Source organism: Trachypithecus francoisi, unplaced genomic scaffold, assembly GCF_009764315.1.
Source record: "Trachypithecus francoisi isolate TF-2019V2 unplaced genomic scaffold, Tfra_2.0 Lachesis_group3, whole genome shotgun sequence".
NCBI classification, from domain to species: Eukaryota; Metazoa; Chordata; class Mammalia; order Primates; family Cercopithecidae; genus Trachypithecus; species Trachypithecus francoisi.
Window position 1 is genome coordinate 51,147,516 of NW_022681468.1, and position 16,569 is coordinate 51,164,084.

Consider the following 16,569-nt stretch of genomic DNA (forward strand, 5'->3'; position numbering starts at 1 on the left):
AGTTGAAGACATCTGGACTTTTCTCTGAATTTAATGCCCTTTAACCAAAGAATTTAGTATTCTTAAGTGGTAAACCAACTTTACTTTCATTTTCGAGACTTGGTAAAGAGCAAAATAAACGTATACTGTTACTACGGAGACCCTAATGTGAGGGCTACAGATAAGGCATGTTTAGTGTCTGGAACCCTTCCTGGAAGGTTGGGTACTTAGTATTTCCCTTTCCCAAGACAAAGGACCCAAAGCAGAAATTAGGTTTCCTAACTTTAGTTCCTTGATGGTTCCCCAGGGTCTTCAGTAGACAGGATTTCAAAGAGAACACTTTAAAGTAGTTCCAATTTATTTAAGAGTAGAAGTGCAGAAGGATTTCATCCTGTTCCTTCTATTACGTATCTTCATAATACTCCCTGGAAATGTAGAAGACAGGGCAGGGGTAGGAAGTGGAAAATAGGAATATGGTTCATTTGAAAAAAGTTTATTTTTGAGGAAAATATATGTCAAACCAAACCTGTCCATGTGTATTTGTGAAATTAATTTTACCAGCTAAATTACCCAGGGACTTTATAAATATACAAATTTGCCTCAAATATTGTATGTGTGTGTATACACACACACACACACACACACACACACACACATATTTATGTATTTTTTACAAAGAAAAACTTGCCGGGCTTGGTGGCTCATGCCTGTAAACCAAGCACTTTGGGAGGCTGAAGCGGAGGGATCACTAGGTCAGGAATTCGAGACCGGCCTGGCCAATACGGTGAAACCCCATCTCTACTAAAAATACAAAAATCAGCCGGGCGTAGTGGCCGAAGCCTGTAGTCCCAGCTACTTGGGAGGCTGAGGCAGGAGAATCGCTTGAACGCGGGAGGCAGAGATTGCAGTGAGCCGAGATCGCACCACTGCACTCCAGCCTGGGCGACAGAGAGAGACTCTGTTTCAAAAAAAAAAAAAAAAAAAAAAAGGAAAAAAAGAAAGAAGAAAAACTGCTTTGGAAGAACACAGCACACGAGGGAAGCAGGGAGAGGGAATTAAGAAAACGGTGTCCACAAGAGGCTATCGATGTCCGGTACGGGTCTAGAGCACAGGAGACGCCAGTGGGGCATGCTGGGAAGGCAGCTGCCCAGAGCACGCCGGGATCGAGGTTTTCCGGGGCATGCTGGGAAGGCTCCCAGGACTGTTTATCCCTCTTCTGAGGGTGGGGAGGTACCCCCAGGCGGAGGCATACAGTACAGTGGGGTCAACATCTAGCTGACCTAATTAAAAGCTCATTACACCAGCCCATCCCCATTAACAGGCTGACCCACGTGCAAATCCATTAACGCAGGAGTCTTCTCTGCTTCCCAAACCAGGAGTCCCAGCCACAGCCCGGGGGCCCTGGAAACTCCAGCAAATTTATTAAAGTGCCTTCCCCGCCTGTGACCATCAGGTACAGTTTCTTTCTGGATTATTTCACATTCCAGTAAATTAGTTTTATCCGCTCTGAAACATTTTAACAAAGAAAGCTCTCTGCTCATCATACGAGTAAAATAACAAGGGATAAAAGAACGTGTACTTCACCTAATCAGAAACAATTCTAAATCTCCCTTGAAAATGCAACCTTTCCTGTCCCGCCACCCTTTTCATTTATCTTACGCTGGTGGGATTTTGAAATTTTCGTCCTAGAGTCAGACTATGGTACAGGTCCTTTTTTTCTTGTTTTTTATATAATTGTTGCCGACCTTGACAGAAGATCTCAAAACTTGTTACCAACTATAAAGTTGGTAAATGATACTATTGTTTGGGAGGTGGAGGTGGAGGTGGGGGTGAGGGTGAGGGTGGGGGTGGGGGTGGGGTGGGAGCAGGGGGTTTATCTAGGAAAAAAGAAAAAAAAAGGAAAATGCACCCTAACCAGGCTCAAATTAACTGAAATGGATCAAAGTAAACAGAGACATCTAAAAGCTTTTGTAAGTTAAAAGTGGCTATCTGTTGCAGGTCTTGCCTCATTAACCGCTGATTGAAGCTCAGCTTGGCCCTCTGGGATACCTAACACCCCAGGGCCTATCACCAGATGAACCTGGCTTAGGCGCTCTTGCCTTTCCCTGTGTTGCTTTGCACAGCTCCTTGACCTCAACCTTCTTACAAATGTTTATCCTTCCTACCAGGCAAAGGGAGAATCTTGCCGGGAATCTCACTTCTAGCCAATGAAGAATTTTCAGAAAAGCGAAACAGAAGGCATCATTTTGGCATCTCTGCGGATCTGTATTCTGAAAGGTAGATGCTCAGCTGTTGTGTTTTAAGTAAGCCTCTGCACAACATTATGTAGGGGAAAGAGTCCACAGTTTGTTTTTCCCTGGGTGTCGCCTCATTTTCATATGTGAATGGTGAAAGGTGTTGATTAGGCCATGTGCTTTAAGATATAGCTATCTCTTGGCCCCCATGGTCCCAGCCCGTCACCAGGCCATTCAGCTGGGACAGGGAGCTGAAAATGAGAGGATGTCTAGGGAAGGCAGAGAGAATGGTAGTAGGGGAGATCTGGGGGAGGAGGGGAGGGAGGAGCAGGCCTCTTTGAGTAGGACCAGATAGGTCTCTGTGTAGAGTAATATTACAGCTCTTTCTCTCATAAACAAGCTGCATGCCTGCTTCTAAAGACCCATCTGGCATAGCTTTGAGAATGGCAATAATTACAAGCTGATGATGGACATGGAAAAAAAGCCCCGCTGAGCTAACTCGTAAGGAAGTACAGGCCAGGGCTGCAGGGAAATTACAGGCTGAAAACCTTTCTAGTTTAGGCCTTTTGGTGTTCTTAATCACAGACTTTAAATGTTGTAATAAACACTGTTGCATTTTATTGACCAACTCCCATGACAGGCAAATCTTTTTCATTTTATTTTTACCATTTGCTCTTTGGAAAGCTGCTTGGTAGTATCTGCCTGGGCCATGCCAATGGGTCTTTTGCTTTTCTGCTCATAGAAAAATTAGGAACACGGGTGACTACTTTTTATTTAGTTTCTAGAAATTTGCAATTCTTTTTCTACATTGTTCTCTGCATTCTGTGGTTCAGACAGACTTCCAGGCTCTGTTCTTAACCTATAGCTATGTAAGATAATGGTCTGATAGTTTCAGTCAAGAAGATTGAAGAGGATTAAAATAAAAGAAAAAGTCAACTTGGGAAGATTAATCTATGATTCTATTCTGTATCATCAAGTAGTGTTTATGATATAGAAACAAGTAAAAATCCAAATTAAATACTATATTGTTAGATTAATGGAATGCTAAGTCCTGGCCTTGTTTTAGAGATAGATGGTCCTTATTTCAAGGATGGATTTGATATTGGAAGGATGATCCTTTTCAAAGTTTTGGAGCCTAATATTTTACAAGTAGACCTAAGACGTTTTGTCCTCTCAAACATTTTAGACCATTTAATGGAGCAAATACTTTTAGGGAATTATCCTAAGAAGAAGAAAATGGAGACACTGGAAAATAATTCACTTCCCTGAATCATTATTAACCACAAAATCCATAGCTTAAATGTCATAACAAAGGAAGTCTTGAATATAGCATATTACTAGTTGCTGTTATGAGTGTTTCATACTATAATGTGAAATTTATTCTAATTCAGCATATGCTATCAGTCTCCATGAAAAGAATTTGATATTCATTTTATACATTTTAAAAGTTTGAGGTTAGATATAATGAAGAATCACATGGATTAGGATTTTTATTGATCCTGTTAACTTATACAAGTGTATCTTTGTTCAAAATATACTTTTTTGGATTTCAAAGCAGAGCATATAAAGTTCATTATTCTTTAAAGCACTAGATACTGCTTTTGGAACTTATTTTCAAGTCTTCCCTTCTGTGCCACGATTTCTTATTCATATTCCTTAAAGACTTCTATTTTATTCTTTGTGTTTTGTATACAGTCCTCGCTTTCCCAGATGGATTATTTAGTTCTATCCTTTGCATTTGATTACTTGTTCAAGCACATAAAGTTTTGGGGTCTATGATGTTAAAGTAATGAAATGGTTGTGCAATGAAAATTTACCAATGTAAACTTAGTCTCTTGTCCTTTCATAAGCACTGCTTTACCTGAAGCTCCCTTGTCAATGAGAAATTATTTCCTTATATCTGTCTTTTTTCCTATACAGGTTAGAATTGTTCCTAACAAAAGAAGCATGAATTGGTGAAAACTATATATGAAATGCAAGACTATTTGTCTAGTTTTCATTAGGTTGCTGAGTGAAAAGCCTCAATTCCTCTCTTTTCCCAAGGTACTCAGATATCCATGAAGTCGTCCTCATCTCACACTATCGTTTCTCTCACTGGGCACAATCCAGCTTTAAAGAATTCAACACTTATGGTCTTCAGAGGACTGTCAGCAATGACAGCAGCCAGGGATGCTGACATGTCTTGTTGTTTACAAAGGATGAGCACAAGGCCTTTTGGATAACCTGATAAGCCCTACAACTCCTCTCTCCCTGTTCCTCACCTCTCTGAACCAGCTGCCTTTGTGTGGTGAGCTAAAGATGCAAATATTAAAACTTGATCTAAACACCGACAAGTCAGCAAACACAGCAGCAAAGATAAAATAAGGCTGCTCAAGCTTATTGTGTAAATCGTGAAAACAAAAACAAGAATATTTCTGTCCCTGAATCCTTATATGCAAATCATTTTTATGTACTTAAAATTGGATGGAAAAAGTCCTAGAATAGCATTAAATTCATATATTATTATTATGGCCTTGAATATTTAATCTCTTGTTTCTCACATTAGCATCCCTCCAATTCTCTAGAAAACCCGACCAATTTGTAGTTAAATACAAAGTATTTTTTTGTTTGTTTGTTTTTGTTTTTTTAAGTATCCCAAATATACTGTTTCCTATTTAGGGAATCCAGAAATGTCTTGGAAATTATTCTAATGCACACGCCTTTTCTCATTCATACTTAGTAAAGTGGAAATTTCTTTTCTGGAAGGGAGCCCTGGGAAGTTGGACCTCCTTTCTCCTTTTCCTTTTGCTGTCTTTCAGTGTTGAATACATGGAAGGAAGGAAAATTTCATGTGTTTATATGTTGTGTTTGGTTCAATGCTTTTCTTAAATGATATGTGAATAAATTATAACTCCACCAATGCATAGGGTTTAGAGGCATCGTCTTCCTTAAAATCTTTGTAATTGATTGAGATAATACTGTTTATCTTCTGAAAGTGTCAGACTATTCCTAGAAATAAGCTCTTCAAGGTATGTGTACAAAAGATTTTTACAGTAGGCGTTTTTTTCCTTCTATGCTATCTTTCTTACAGAAATGTGATTCCTGAAAATGTAAGTGTTTGCCACAGTCAGTGAAGTGCCTTTTTAAATATTAGCAACTTAAAGCCCACATCAATCATGAAACTAAAATTTGATGTTGACAGTTACGGAAAGGGATTTCATTTTGATTATGAAACAGAATCTTTCTGAGAATTGGTCACTTCTGACAATCTGGTCCACTGTTTCCAAAGAGTTTTCATGAGAAATATGCCTAATCTTTACCAAAGTGTCTGCCTGTAGAATTAGCTCCATTTCTAAATCACTACTTCATAGCTATTGAGTCTCAGATCGCTAATAAAAATGGTTATTCCCTTTTCACAGGCGGTGAAACTGAGATTTTGCGATCCATGCAGCTCTATGGAATATATTATGGGTGAATTATGAACCCAGGTCTATGTGCTTCCAGATAAGTTTTCCATTTTGCCACTCTCTCCTGTGATCCTAGTCTTAAGGTGGAGTCCTAACTGGGACACGGAGGACAGAAGGGCCCATTGATTGAGACACTGTGACTGCGAGAAACAGTGGAATGCAAAATAGCATGCTCACAGCTATTTTCAAGTAATAGCACCATCTAAAACCATTTGAAATGAAGAGACCTATGTGGCTAGGAACTGATGCAAAGGAAGAATATTCACTCTGGGTCAGTGTTTGAGCCTATAGAATTAACGAATACTGTTGATTCTGCTGCCTCTCTGATATGTTGGAGGCAATTTCCATCCTCCTAAACATGTTAAATGCATTTTGTGATTTTAACAGGCTAAAGTATTAACTCTTGTTTAAATATCTATATTTAGCATTACTTATAGAAGTAACACAAGTACGTTCTTTTCCATACAGAGAGATTAACTTTTTCAGAAAATTATTCAAAGAATTCATTGGACCATTATGTTAGGGACACTTACTCATCAATTCTAGATACAGAGTTGATAAAGATTTGTGCCCATATGGGATGTACTCTGTAGAGTATCCACATATAGATTGGACCTACTAGTGCTACTTCTAGCAAAATGAGAATGTTACCAGTAGTCATCACACAAAGGATGTCATGGTAAATCAAGACTCAGAAAATTATATGCTACCTAAGGAATGTGGCATTGTGCTTCTACCCTGTTTCTTCTCAAGCCCAGTTACACCAGTTTCTTATTGTTTCTTCTTTAGTCTGGCTGGGGCATTCAGATATTTGTTCAGCTCCAGGTTTTGTTTATTTCTGTTTTTTGTTTGATTCTGGCTTGAGCTTGTGGGGAGTAATTGTGTAGTTTAAGGTCCTTCTGCTTCTAGCTCATCTTGAATCCATGTGTCATTTTCATGACTGGGTTTTATTTCTCAAATAAATGCATTGGTCTGCCTGCCTAGCTTTTGCACATTTCAGGCTTCCATCTGCAAAGAAAAGAGACCACGAGATCTGCTAACATGCAAAAAGAAGATAAAAGCATGTTAAAAAATGTCTTCCTGCATACAGGCCTGCTTTATAATAAACCAGAACAGTGCAGGAATTAAGATGTTGTTGAAATGCCCAAGTGTTTCTGCCCTTTTATTATGTCCAGGGTGATGAGGTCATGGCTTACTGTTTAGCTTATATGGTACAATTAAGAGATTCATTTCTTAATGTGATTCATCTCAGGAAGAGTTGACTCAGAAAAGTTTTAGGGGAGAGGCAAGACTCTTTTGAAGAGATTTTGAAAAATTATGCTTTTCTTCTGGAAGTATGAGTTCATTTTTTATTCCAGGTAAGAATGAGGAGAACTGCAGTGAGTCCATCTCAGATTTCTGATTAACAGGGAGTTGTTGTTGATTGCTTTTGGAGACAGGAGCTCACCCTGTTGCACAGGCTGGAGTGTGGTGCTACGATCATGGCTCAGTGCAACTTTGACCTCCTGGGCTCAAAAGATTCTCCCACCTCAGCCTCCCAAGTAACTGGAACCATAGACAAGTGCCACCATGCCCTGCTATTTTTAAAAAATTATTTATAGACACAGGGTCTCATTATGTTGCTCAGGCTAGTGGAATTTGATTACTTAATGCTAATCAGGCTAAATAGGTGGTTTTGGTTTTGGCTTTTTTTCCCCCTTTGGAATTATGGCAAAAAGGTGAACTAAATATTTATTTTACTAAGACATCATTATATCTCTGTGTGTAGACATGTTTAAATGAAATAGTATCTCAGATATATAATAATATCTGGCCAGGTGTGATGGTTCATGCCTGTAATCCCAGCACTTTGGGAGACTGTGGTGGGAGGATCACTTGAGGCCAGGAATTTGAGACCAGTCTGAGCAATATAACGAGACCTTGTCTCTACAAAAAATAAAAAAAATTTAGCTGGACATGGCAGTGCACACCTGTAGTCCCAGACACTTGAGAGGCTGAGGTGGGACAATTGCTTGAGCCCAGGTGTTGAAGGCTGTAATGAACTATCAGTGCACCAGTGCCCTCCAGCCTAGGTGACAGAGCAAGACTCTGTCTCAAAAAAAAAATTAATATATATATATATATAAATTTGTTTATACCAGTATATGGTATATATAATCTTTATATTTTGTATATACAGTTTTTTTATTGTGTTGTTTATCTGTCAATCCCTGATTGAGTTCTTTCAAATACAGCATTTAACTTCCTACTGCTGAAAAAGAGGTAGTTTCTCCATTTAGATAGGTAGTTCTCAATCACAGTCAACCCCTTCACAAGTATGTGCCATTACAAAAATGTTGATAAGTAATGGATCAGGCCATCTGTATTATTTTATAAAAGATTTATTCATGGGCCTCTGGGCAGCATTTACTCAAATTAGTTCCTTCCCTGTGAGTTGTCCTTGATTATGATTCTCAGCTTGGTCTTCCATCCAGTCAACTTTTAGTGAAAATTCCTAATTTTTGTTCTGGTCAGTTTAATATAACAAACGTTTATAAAATGCCTGTGCTGTTTAAGGCACCATGCTGGGTACCCGGGGTCATTTTTGGAGGGATTAACTACTGTCTCTGTCCTTTAGAAGAAGATGGAAAATTCTGCCATAATGAATTTAAGTCAGATTGGGATAAACATGGTAAAAAGGGGTAAACACAGTGTCATATGTTCCCTGAAGAGAGGACAATTTATTTTGCCTAGGCATTCAGTAAGGGTTCCTAGAGATGGTGACATTTGAATTAGTCCTTAAAGGAGAAATAAGATTTTGAATAGACGAAGATGGAGGAAATGTGCTAAGTTCCAGAAGTGTGAAAGCCCGTAATACAATCAAGGAAAGGAGAGAGGTCTGTTTCGACTTGAGCATTAGCTGTGTGTGAGGTGTGTATGAGGAGAAAATGACAGGTGAGTTTCAAAGAATAAAGTATTTTCAGTTCCTGAGGGACATTGAACATTATGCTAAGAAATTTGGACTTTATTAATAAAAAAACCCAGAGAGCTGGTAAAAGTATTTGGAGTGAGAAGGTACCCCATGATTATAACTGTACTTTAGAAAGGTAACTAACTGTTCGGGGCTGGGCGCGGTGGCTCACGCCTGTAATCCCAGCACTGGGAGGCCGAGACGGGTGGATCACGAGGTCAGGAGATCAAGACCATCCTGGCTACACAGTGAAACCCTGTCTCTACTACAAATACAAAAAAAATTAGCGGGGTGTGATGGCGGGCGCCTGTAGTCCCAGCTACTTGGGAGGCTGAGGCAGGAGAATGGAGTGAACCCGGAGGCAGAGTTTGCAGTGAGCCGAGATTGCGCCACTGCCCTCCAGCCTGGGCGACAGAGCGGGACTCCGTCTCAAAAAAAAAAAAAAAGAAAGGTTCGGGATGTTAAAGATAACTTGGGGAGACAGGGATCCATTGGCAGGCTATTGTAATAATCCAGGTATAGGTGAAGTGATGTAGGACAGAGATAAAAGCAGAAATGAGAGAAATTCTGAGTCTAGAACTGGATGTGGTGGGATTCAGAGGTGATTTACAGATGGCTCTGAAGTTTGTAGTTCAGGTGGTTAGTAAATGAAGAAACCATGAACTGAGAGAAAGAACTTTAAGAGAGGAAGGTTTGAAGGAGAAAACAATGAGTGTGTGAATTGACGTTTATAATACACTATGATTATACATACCATTTCTTTCTTCTTTTGAACTGGATTGTTACAGCCATTCTTTTTGGATTCCATTATTAGAATTGTACCTTATTTTCCTTTAAATGTAGGACCCTGACACTTTCTGATTCCTCAAAAGAGGGGAAGAAAAGATATATCTGCTCTCTACTACTTCTGAATGCATTCCTGTTTACTATTTATCATAATCTCAGTGTGTCTGTGAGGAGTATCTTGAGCCTTACTCAAGGTAGACTCTTTGACCTAACTCCCCTTTTTCTGGTCATGCTCCTATGGATGAGACAATTAGAAATCCTCACGAATGTTTATAGGATTCTCAGAGTTAGACAGAACTGGCCTTTATAAAGGTAGATTGGAGCCAAAGTGGATTCTTGGATCATGTATCTCCTGCTGGTTAGAAAGCTGCCAGACCCCATCCCAGTGGGTGGAAATGGACACCAGCCCCTGAGGAAGTGATGGCTGCACATGGGCGTCTGCTACCGCTGCTCCTTCCTCTCCTTCATGAGGAAGGAAACCGTGGGCTTTCCTAGGCATTTTTCTTATTCTCTTACACAGGGGAACTGAAGAGTCTTGGCCTTTGGAGTTTGAATAGTGAATCTAAGGCTGGAGGGGTTTCCAGAGAGCAGACAGTTCCCATCTCTGAACTGTTGTTACTTTCTTCTTCCACCCCCCTTCCTGTGCTGTACAATTCATTCTGTCTCCAGACTTTCAGTTTGTAGTGTTAGAATATCTTAATGGAGAGCCTGGAGGTGAAAGCCCCTGTACAACTTCTAGGTGGAGAAACCTGAATGGAAGGAAGGAATTGTGCCACTGTGATTTCCTCCTGCAAATGAAATGTAATTTGTACAAATACTCAAACTCTTCTTTTGTCTTTACCAGATTTGCACACCATATATTCAATGACAAGTCCTCTTGAAAGGTGGTGAGAAGTGTTATTAAATTCCAGATATCTACTTCTCATCTGATAAAGCCATTCCAATGTTTGCAGTATGAATTTGATTTGCAGTTAGAATTCCCCACATTGAATACGAATCCCAAACAGCAAATTCAGCTCTGAATCTCTGGAAAATAGTGTGTAAAGGGTGGATCGATCCAACTAGAGTGTAAGTTTAAGGCGCCGTGTGCTTTATCTGAGCATTAACAATTTATTCAGACCATTTTGTGTCCCATTTCCCACCCAAGCGAGTTGAGAACACTACATTTGCTTTTTAATTTTTTCCCTTCATATTATGACACAAAATCATTTGTCCAGTTTCAATTAGTTTGATGATTGCAGCAGCAATGATTAAGAGAAAATATGTATTCAAAAGGGGCAGAAATATGGTAAGCCTTTCCCACTGATGGTAACTAAAAAGCATATGCTAATCAACTACAGAATACCAGGACACTGATGGGTGCTGTGTGGTACAGAAAGAAGAAACAAGCCCCACAGGAGCTCACTAAAGACATATCTGAGTGAGGGAGGAAAGGGTTGGAGCCCAGGAAAGGGAAAAACATAACATCATCTCATTGCTGGACTCTGATCCCTTAAAGCCCAAGCTGAGGAGGAAATGTTCAGAAGAAAAGCATATTTGCAGCCCCCTCACATTGTAGAGACATTCTAAGATGGAGCTAGCAGGAGGGGAAGGATAGATATGGGATGGCAAACTGGTTTATTTGCAATAAGCTGGTTTTAATTCTCCACAGTGGTGAGTCTGAGGGCAATGCAATGCAAAGGACAACTTATTTATTTAATATTAGGTCCTAAGCAACCTTGAAGGCAAACAACCTCTTCTTTTTTTTTTTTTTTTTAACCCTCTATAGTATCATCTCTAAAGGCAGCAGGTAAGTGGTAGGGTCCAGCCCTCAAAGAAGCTGATACTCTCCACACATCTCCATATACACTTGTAAGTTGAGAGCCAAATCCTCTGTCAGACACATTTTCCTTGTCAAATCATGCCCGTCCCACCTCACCGACACTGATAGTCCTGGGAGCCGATTCTGATGCCAACCTGTCTTGAACTCCTAGATGTGAGTGCACTTTCTTGAAGGGCAGGCTGGGCTAAAACTTGACCTTTGGGAGCTTTGAGAGGTGGGAAGAGGAGCAGAGGGCTGCCGGGGAGAGAGAGATTTCCTGGTTATTGCTATAGGGAGTCTGTTTACTTGCCTTCAAGGGTCACAGCCATCTGAATGGACTTCTAGGGCTCTGCTCTTGGGTTTGATTTCAGAGGACTTGGTCCTGTGGAATTCCACTCCCCATCGACCCTCCCCTTACTGTAAGGTACAGGACTTTTATTCCACAGTTATGACTCAAGCCTTCCTGAGGAGCACTGCAGCTTTCTTGCAGAAGCAGCAATTGGAAAGGCTGTTTTAAGTGGAGTTTACTGTTGTTGTATAAACCTTCATTTAAAATTGACTATAAAGTGTTTCTGAACCTGCCAAACACGCATTAAAATATTTTGCTCCATTTATGCCTATGTGTAACATTTGGTTTCTAAAAAGCTTTAATCAGTAATCTTCAAGTAGGAAGTTATTCATCTTTATTGCCAGTCGGTTCTCAGTGGTGGTCGTGGCAACAATCTTTTTATTGCTTCTGTGTTTAGTTGTTCTTTGACATGATAGAAGTCAGCTGCAGTTCAATGAGCTCACTATTTGTGCAACTTAATTGCTTGCTTCCTTCAATACATACTAAATTTTTCCTTTTATGAGCAGGGCTGTTGGAAAAATTAAGCTTAAGGATATAGCCATCCACTGTTAATTAACCTCCTTCCCAAACACATTAGTAAAATAGGTCAAATAACTGCTGCGTGCTAAGTGTACTGTTACTAAGGTCCTCCTTGACTGAGAAGTGAATCCTGTATTACGTGGACAAATATTGGAGCATTGAGTATTTTCTGGAAGGCATGATGACATAAGAATAATGCTTTATAACAGTATTTCTCTGCTGCACCATCTCCTCTAGGTTGTATGTATGGATTGACTTTATCTGGCTCTACAATGGTTTTAGGTTATTTCGTTACATCTGTATGAAAATAAATAAAATATTTCTTTGGGTTTTGTTTTGTTTTTTGCTTTTTAGGTGATTGCTTCTTTTAAAGGGGGACCCAAACTTCAGCTTTCCCCTTTAGTAGTAACCACTGCTGTTATTTTGATTCACAATTCTTAGAATAATGTTGATATTTATAAATGCTTGTGATGAGTACAAAAATATGCTCAGTGAGGGAACTAACCTATCAAAATAGATTTATATAAAACTCTTATAATTCCTCTCCATGTCAGGGTTATATTCAGATGGAAAATCACTTTAATTGCAGTGGTGAAGGGCAGATTGGAACTTTGCCAGCTTGACAGAAAATATTTTGAAGTTTATAGACCAAAAGAAAAAAAGAAAACGTGACAGTTTCTGAATTTGGCAGAAGGCAGGAAAATGTCAGGATATAGTTTATACTTTTAGAAAGGGGAACACAAATGCAATGACAATTAAAATTAAAATGGGAGAATGTGCCAGATAGAGCTAAAGGTGGACATTTGTGATCTCTGTTCTCTATCTGCAGTTCCATGTTTAGCCTTTAATCGGGAGTGAGTGAAGAAGAGAAAAAGGAAACCCACCCCCCACAACTAAATGCCAATAAACACAATAATTTCTTAAAAACTGTTACTCAGTTATAATCTAATCTAAATCTTGCAGGTTCATAGGTAGAGAATCTACATTTCTAAAATAATCTGTCCTGATAAAATGACTACCAAATAATGGTTGGGTCAATACTCTTCCAGTGTATTTGTACTTCCTGACTTGGGTATATTTTCTGCGTTAAGCTTAGTTATTGAGAAGCTTCTTGCAGCACCTTTTTTTTCACTGTCACATCAGAATATCAGTGAATTGATGATATTCTGAACAGAATTGATGTTGAAATGGTAAACTTTGTGGATCTTAGTTTGCCTATGTGCTAAAGAGGGGTAATGACCCTGTGCCAGTCTACACTCCAGGGGATTGTTGAAAAAGTTAATTAACCCTTGTCAGAAGCCTTAAGGCAAAAACATTTTCCCGGTGCCTTACTGTATCCCATCATGATGAAGCTTGCAGGAATGACTTCATATTCATTAGTTGTTAGTTCTTTGTATTTTTTTTTTTCGGAGTCTCACTCTGTTGCCCAGGCTAGAGTGCAGTGGCACGATCTCAGCTCACTGCAACCTCCGCCTCCTGGATTCAAGTGATTCTCTTGCCTCAGCCTCCCGAGCAGCTGGGATTACAGTCATGCACCACCACGCCTGGCTAATTTTTGTATTTTTCAATAGAGACGGGCTTTCACTGTGTTGGCCAGGCTGATCTCAAACTCCTGACCTCAAGTGATCCGCCCGCCTCGGCCTCCCAAAGTGCTGGGATTACAGGCATGAGCCACCACGTCTGGCTAGTTGTGGGTTCTAAAGGTTATTCTCTCTTATCTTTTGCCTGGCTAAGGCCTAAGATACAAATGGTGATTGTTGACACATGGAAAATAGTTGAACCATCTGAAAGGTTAAGTATGGGAAGAGGGGCAGTGCATTTCCACATGACTGTAGATGCTCTGGTACCTATCATTTGTGTGCTGGTCCACAGACTTCAGGCTGGGGTGGAGAGGGAGACTGTAACTTCTGGTGAAGAAAGAGCTGCTATGAATCAAAGTCAAGGGATTGAGTTAATGCTTTATTCCTGTCTAAACAATTATGACGGCAAATTTCATACCTTTGGAAAGCTGAAAATACTTGTCTAAGAAAAGAAAAAAAGTGGAAATCTAGGATTGACAGGTACGAGGAAATAAAGAATTTTGGAAACTTTCTGAGGCATTTAGCCTTGGTAATCTTTTTTTTTTGTATTCCTACACAGAGCCCTATTGCCAAGCTGCCTGAGGCAAATTTGCATGTGTTAGGTTTAACTTAGGCAACTTAGGTTTGCCTTTAAAATAGCCAAACCTTTGCATCAGCATATGTTGGGTCATGTTAACCCTTCACGAACTGACATTTTGCTCATTTCATGGATTTGTCCACTATGGCTGTGGCTTTTCTAGCAGTCATTGGTAGACTTTAATTAAGTAAATCCCGCAGGGAGACCTTGGAGCCACAAAAGTACTTTCTACAACCAGCAGGTGGCACTGTGGATACTACAGTTGTGAAGAAACTGGGCTATAGGAGGCAAAGATGAAAGCGGGGAGAAATGGGATAATGAGATAATATAAGCTAGTCTACAGATCTTTGAGAGGTTAACAGGGCATCTCAGAAAGCTATAAACCAGTCTCTGAATGTGGAAGGCTGCCATGGATTTGCCTTATAAGAACATTTCTCTGATTTTTAAAGTCTTCCCAGTGATACAATTGATATCTGCTTAAATTCTACTTATATGCCACTGCCCTGAGTTGAAAAACAAACTTAAACAGAAGATTTTTAGGTAATTTTAGAAATAAATATTTACACATATTCTAAAACCATAGCATGTAAAATAGGAACTCATGCCTGGTGTATATAAAGTATTAAAAATTACATTTCATGCTTAGAGAATATTATTCACTAAGGAAACAGGTTAATTTGATTTATTATATTAAAAAGATAGTAAGAGCATCATCCTGACCTTCATTAGCTTCTGCATTCTTTATCGTCTATGACTGTCTTTAAGAATTTATTTGAAAGAGATTTCTGTAAGTCAACTTTTAAAACATACTTTTTGGGGTAAAGTTTGCTTCTTTGGAAGTTCATGTAGTGATTTATCCAGATAATCACATTGAATTCAGAGATGGTAATGATTATTTACTTCCAAGTGAAATCTTCCTGAGATAATAGGAATTGTCCATACTACCAGGGTTCTCTTGTGAGGGTTGGTGCTTTTTTCTTTTTTCCTGAGACATCAGAAGGAAACTTCTTTTGTAGCTTAGACCGGAGGCAGAGACAGGTCCTGAGAAGGGAATGTAATTCCTCTCAATAAACATTTCCTAAGCTAAGTCCTCTTGGGAACACTGGCCTTTCTACAGAAATGTGGACTTCTCTCCCTGACAAATTTATGCTCTCTGGGGGCAGATGTTTGAGCTACTTTTCCTCTCTGCCTCCAGGGGTAGAAAACAATTGTGTCCACATGCTGGTGGAGTCCATTGTTCCAGAGGAAAGCTGAGGGGTTTGTGAATATGTGGAGGACTGCTGTAGAAATCAGTAATAGATTGATTATCACGTCCTACCTGAGGGCAAGAAACTGGGGGTGGAGGTGGGAAGAGGAATAACAAAGCTAGATTTAGGACAAGGTGGCAGAAATTGGGATCTGACAGTGGCAGGTCAGAGTCTTAGGGGCCAGTTATAGTGACCTTAGACTCTTACCCAAGTTCAGAACCTTACATATTCTAGTCTGTCCGGTCTGGTGGGAGCTGAGGCAGGCATCTGGCTGAGTTGCTGAGGGAGGACACTGTGAGTGGTCTCTCCACATGACTGGAAAGTTTGACCAACTGAGGGGACCCAGGAATGGAAACCAGTTTACTGTATATTCAGAAATAGGGATATTTCTGATTCACCAGGGCAGGCCCCTCTCCTATTTCTTGGAACAGATTCCCTTCTGAGTCTGGAGCCTGGGCAGTGCTTGAGCGGCAACAAGGAGCATAAGTTTCCTGTCACTTCCTCTTTGGCAGGTTGTGTCTGCAGACACTGGCTCCCATACCCCATAATTACTTTTTCACATTTTTTAATATAGTAACACATGGTTGGGCTTGTGGTGGGGGAACCAAGTGATGCCTCCAGGCCATGAACACTATAAATAACTTCAGGGATCATTTTATATGGTTAGGGAAGGAAGCAGCTTCTTTCTTAAGAAATAGCTTCAAGCAAAGAAGCAGATTTAGGAACAAATAACTTTTATTTTCAAGAGCCCCTTTGCCTTTTCTATTTCTCTACAGATCAGCAATCTTGCTGGTATTAATTTATCTTCTCACCAGCCTTTCTTATACCACTTTTCAGCTTATAGTGGTGATTGTAGCCATCTCGTCATGTAGAGAAAGGTACATACATTTTGTGTATGAATGTGCAACTTTGAGCTATCAAGTCCATTTTCCAGGGTTTGCTTATGACTGTGAATTCCCTAACAGGCACCCATGTGCAAGCATATGTGTTGATTGAAGACCCATATTATTTGAAGGGACTTCAATAAGAAATCTAGAAACAGTTTCTCATGCCTCTGACCACATTTTTAAACCACCTAAGGCAGCCCAATCTTAGAACTTC

At 39.8% G+C, this 16,569-nt stretch overlaps 1 long non-coding RNA gene across 1 annotated transcript; it reads left to right on the plus strand.

Annotated features, from left to right (window-relative positions):
• The first annotated feature begins 1,182 nt into the window (after positions 1 to 1,182).
• On the plus strand, positions 1,183 to 4,609 carry LOC117071176. Its single transcript, XR_004432179.1, has 3 exons — positions 1,183 to 1,432; positions 2,148 to 2,256; positions 4,134 to 4,609. It is a non-coding gene; the product is annotated as an uncharacterized LOC117071176 (long non-coding RNA).
• The last annotated feature ends 11,960 nt before the right edge of the window (positions 4,610 to 16,569 follow it).